This window comes from Gekko japonicus, unplaced genomic scaffold (genome assembly GCF_001447785.1).
Source record: "Gekko japonicus isolate JY-2015 unplaced genomic scaffold, Gekko_japonicus_V1.1 scaffold1386, whole genome shotgun sequence".
In the NCBI taxonomy this organism is placed as follows: domain Eukaryota; kingdom Metazoa; phylum Chordata; class Lepidosauria; order Squamata; family Gekkonidae; genus Gekko; species Gekko japonicus.
The window spans coordinates 216,981-222,690 of record NW_015165282.1 but is presented as its reverse complement, the minus strand read 5'-3'; positions in this window follow the sequence as shown (position 1 = coordinate 222,690).

Genomic DNA, 5,710 nt, shown 5'->3' with positions numbered 1-5,710 from the left:
CCCATAAACCAGGCCTAGAAACAGACTGTAAAGGATCTAAATGTGATAGCCAATATCTTGAATTAAACCTGGAAACTGATGGGCAGTAATGGCCTGCCTGCAATAATGGGAGTAATATGCATGGTTTTCCTAGCTGCTGATAACAACAGAACTGCGACATTCTACATCAATGGGATAATCCAAGTTGACTGAAGTTAACTGTAAGTAATGTAAATAAATAAATAACGGAATCAACAATTTTATACAATGAATAAAATAGGATAAAATACATTTAAATGTTTATAAATTTATTGAGTTAGGAGAATTAATTGTTTTAGCTGACACATGCATTAATTCCATTTCTTTTTATACCAGTTATTCCTAAAATAATAGCTCTTGCTTGAAGAGATTAAGAAAGAGATTGACAAGGCTAGACTCTGGAGTCATTTTCTACAGCATAGCCCAACAGGGACAGCAATAAAATGCCATCTACAGCTCATAGCTAAAACTTCTCCAGCACATCATTGGGTATCTACAATTCCTCCAGGGAAATTATTCTTCACTGTCACAAGCCTTGAGGAAAAAGCCAGTCCTTGATTGTTTATAGACAGCCTCCTAACATGAAACAATAACTCACAAGCAATGATAGACCATCCAATACAAATACAAGCCCAAGAACTAGTCCCTGGAACAAACCAGGATGCCACTCAAATGATACCATCACATGACAAAGCAATCTTTTATTCATCTGTTTTGAAAATTTCTGACAGCTGTCAAAGGCTGATCAACCACACATCCTCCAGTGGGCTTTCTTGTGCCAACAATGCCCTTTGGCCGCCAACACTGACCACATAGCACTGTCTCTATGAAAGTGAACCATCAGATACTAAAAATGGAAATACCCAGAAACCAGACCAGCGGCTTTTCAGTCTCCCTGAACTTTCACTAATAGACTAACAGTACCCCCCCCCAGCAAGTCTACTCAAAATCCTACTCAGATTTGTTGAAGGGGGCTTACTCTCAGGAAAGTGTTCTTAGGATTGCCCGGTTAGAGACTGCAGCATTTCAGAAGAAGAGTTTCAAAGGGAGACTCCAGTGAGAAGCAGCTGAGCTGAAATGTATACACATTTGATACATTCAGAGAGGAGCAGAATAAGGACTTGGATGGTCAGAACATTACAAAGAGAGCAGTCCTAAGCAACGTTCCCTCTAAGCTGTGGAGTCTTGTGAGCAAAAATTCTACTTTGTGAGCTACCGGCATTAAAGTTGTGAGCGAGCAATTTGGCTAGTGCATAAATTAGTTTGCTCTGGAGCCATCCTTCCTGAGCAAAGACAAAAATGTGTGAGCTGGAGGCTAAAAAACTATGAGGTAGCTCACACTAACTCAGCTTAGAGGGAACACTGGTCCTAAGCAGTGCTGTTCCAAATCTTACTCAGGACTATCCTTTGGGACTTATTCGCAGGAACGTGTTCCTAGCACTTCATTGATAAAGTAACTTTTTCCATATAGAAAAATGCAGGTGGGCAGCCGTGTTGCTCTGAAGCAGCAGAACAAAGTCTGAGTCCAGCGGCACCTTTAAGACCAACAAAGTTTTATTCAAAGTGTGAGCTTTCATGTGCAAAGCACAGTTCTTCAGAGAAACCAAAACAAAATCATCTCAAGGATTACTTACAGGGAAAAAGAGGGTGGGGGGCAGACATTAGGAGGGGCCACTCAGAGCCAAAACGCTGGTCTTAAAAGATGCCACTGGAGTCACTTTGTTCTTTTTCCATATAGGTTTATGTACACTATTCAGATTCATCCTACTTTGTTTTGGTTACATTTGGAATGAAATGATCATTCTTTTGAATGGGTCTCATTTTCATTTGTGGGCTGCAGTGTACTGTAAAATAGCCTGTTCTGGGAAACTGGGCCTTCTGGCCTGTTTCTGTTTGTAGCTCTTGATATAAATCTCTCTGCTGATGGAATGTAAGACTTCATACATCTGATAAAGTGGACTCAACCTCATAAAATCATGCCATGATAAATGTGTGAAATCTTTCAGGTAGCCACATTACTATTTTGCTGTTACAAAATACCAGAATGACCAGATCGTTACACTAGAATAAAGGTTCAACTATGCAGCATGTCATAAATGCTAAATTAAGAATGGCAGATTAACAGCAGGCCTATGCTACCAGCTTCCGGCATTGCCTACACACATTATATATTTTTCCCTAAGAAGATTGTATGTGGGTTTTTTTTGTTCCTAATGCAAATTAATCCAAAGCTGATGTTAACTCAAATGAAGCATAGCAAGTTCCAGCCTCTTTAACAGACAGCTCTATACTTACCGATATTTCACAGTTCGGACGTAGTGAGGACATCTAATTGGAAAATTATCCAATCTGCTCTGACTCAAATATTATATAATCAGGTCCTTTGCAGCCAGGGCTTGATTACGCTGTTTCATTTTTTTTCTTTACTCAATGAAGTGTAGCAACACAATTCCAGCAATTCCCTGCCCACTGCAATATGCTAGATCCTATGTCCATTGTGTCCTGCTTGGGTCAGTAATTCCCTACGGGCCAAACTACACATTACTTTGATATGAGTCAGGCCAGGGGAACCCTGACTCAATTGTATTCTTTTTTAGAGACATGATGTCTGGGAACAAAAGTTCCCAAGCACACCGTGGTCTGACTTGGCTTGGGAGCATAGTGCGGTCGGAGGCGGGGGGGGGAGAGCTTCAGCCTTCTCTCACCATTTCCCCAAACCAAACAGCCACAGGGGTCATGCATGCTCCACTGTGGAGCTCTATGTGCTGCAATCAGTGCACATGCAGACCCACAGTGAGGAAAACAGATCCTACCCCCCATGCCTGGTTTGTATTGGGAAACTGGTGCAGGAAACCTGAAGCCCTGTCTCCACCTGCCCCATGCTGCCAAGCTCAGACAGGTCCCTGACCAGAAACATGTCAAAAATAGTATCTAGCTTGCCCCACCCCACCCCCGCCGTCTTTACTAGTTCACAAATTGGCATGCCTCAACAAAGGTTTGTTAAATGTGCCATGATAACATTTTTGAAAATGTAAAGGCCAAAACATTCACTCATGGAAGAGGCTGCCCATTGCATCTCTATATGATATACCGCTCTCTGCACTGGATGTGACTGGAGCATTTAAGCACATATAGTGCTAAGATTCAACAGATGGACTTATCCTCAGAGAAGGGTCCCTGTTGCTTTCCTGTACATTCTGGGCATGCCTGTTTTCAGACAGGAGATACTTCCAGGATAGCAATGTGGAGAGCTATAAGGGGCTAATCTGAATACAAGTAGTTCACAGTAAACCTTTTTAGGCTTAAGAGTGCCTCCAGTATTCATTCGGAAAATAAAATCTGCCTCAGTTATCAAAAGCCTGGGAAACAGTGGCCCAAACTGTACTGCATGTGCCTCTTCTGAAGGCAGGTCACTCTACCATCTCGGTGCATCAGGAGTAATTGAATGAACCGATCATTCCCATCTCCAGCAGAAGCTGTTTGAAAGCTGACAGGATCAGAATCACTCAGCGACACAGTAAACAGCCTCCCCTGAGAGTGGATTCTTTGGGCTCTCTGGAGTCTTCACTTATTTAATTCATTACCTACTTGAGGCGCATTCAAACGCCTCTCACACCAGTCGTGTGCCTTGGCTCAGAGTCTGAGAATTACTGATATGGGGGTGGACAGTGGATACTTGTTGTTGGAGGACTGGGAGGCCAGAAAAAGTTCCTAAATTTATCAGGAGCAACTTTTATTCCCAGTCGTGCACTTTTCATTTCTCAAACAATTTGTGCAGAGAAAGTACTTGAATAGAATCTCTGAGTATAAAAATGCCAGGTGCTCTATACGTAAATTACAAAAGCAATAATAATAAATGTGGAATAGAGATCAATAAAGTAAAAAATACATATCTACAATCTCCCTGAGGCATCATTACAGTGCATTCCAAAATACTAGAAACATGAAGAAAAAGATATACAAAACCCAACTCTCTTCTGCATCTCTAATATACAGAACACACGTGGCTTTCCAGGCATTTGCCAGAGAGCCCCAGTGGAGCTATTAAGATGTGTGCTGTGATTATGAGCTAAGAATGCTCCACAAAATGTACCTAAATCTTAATAGCTCTATTGATAGGATATTAAGCGGGAAAGGGTCTGACTCCATGGCTTATTTTTAAATGATAGACTTCAAAGCAAGTGACAATGAATGAGAAAAGATAAAAGGAGGGAACTATTTCATGCAGTAGTGCAGACATGCAAATAAGTATCAACAGTATTGGTTGAAATTGGCAGTGCCCCCCAACTGGCTATTTTATTAACTTAATATTGTCCCTGGAATCTGCTGTTTTCATGTCAATTGTCCATCCTAAAGAATAGGCTTTTTATTTTCTTTCATTTTATGTCTCTTTTTTTCCAGGACGGGGGAAGGTTTACTGCATGTGTACTTGGACACATATTAGCAGTGTGGAACAACTATGGAAGTAATTAAGAGTACTTGACTACTCTTGAGTTTGTCTTTGTGTTCTGCTCTCTGGCTGTGAGAAAGATGCACATTCTTTGGTGAGCAGTTTGGCTGTTCCTGAGCAGTTCGTCTGTTTGTTGGGTTACTTTCTGCATACTCAAACAAAATATCACACATGCATGTCCTCACACAGCTCAATGGGAAGCATGTCATTGCTGTGTGCTGCTTAGTGGCCTATTGTGTAAATAAAGACTGAGCAAACCAATCATCCAGAGAGTATAAACAAATGCTTTGTGTATTTAAAGGTATTACCATTTGGTGTACATTTAAGTTCATGCTATGTAGGTTATTCTGCACATGTGTTTTTTTAGCAGAGCTTTATTGGCGTCCTGTCCTCCCTTCATCATTTAATTACATGATCCAACCATACAACACTCTGGTGGAGAATCAGTTTCACCTATGGTGCAGATGCAAAAGTGTTTGGGTTACCAACTCTGGATTGGGAAATACCTGGAAATTTTGGTGTTAGAGCCAGGGGATAGCAGTGTTTGGGGAAGGAAGGGAATTCAATGGGGTATAGTGCCATACAGTCCACCTTCCAAAGCAGCCTGAAATGATCTCTGTCACCTGGAGATCACTTGCAATAGCAGGCGATCTCCAGCCACCATCTGGAAGTTGGTAACCTTAAAAAGCACCCACAGGGCAGTAGGCAATGAAACTCCAGCACTACAACTCCTGCTCAGACGCAAAGCTGTTCAGCAGCTGTCATATATACCAAGATGCATACCATGTGCACCTTTACACAAAGTTCACAAAATTCATAATAGAACATGGGAACAATACAGAACTTAACTCTGCAGTAAAACTACAAAACCAGTATGGAATGGAATGCACGATATTGTTTTGTCCAAGCTACATCGTCCAAGAGGGGGGGATATCTGCATCGTCCCCCCTTTCTTCTCCATTTTTCTCTCCCTGTCTGGTTCTTTTTCTATTAAAGATGAAAAGGGATTTCCCACATACTTAGAAGATAAAACAATTGCAGTGCCCCAGGAAAACTCAAATTCTTCTAAGTTTAAAAGGGATTTTATGGTACCACATTACATTTGACAGTTTTCACAGTGAGGGTTTTATCGGCTTTAATGTTAAATCTCTGTTCTGTCAGTACCTAAACAGGTAGAGCTGGATGGGATCATTTCAACCTCAGCTTTAAGGTTATACACTGTACCACTAAGAGCAGTTTCTT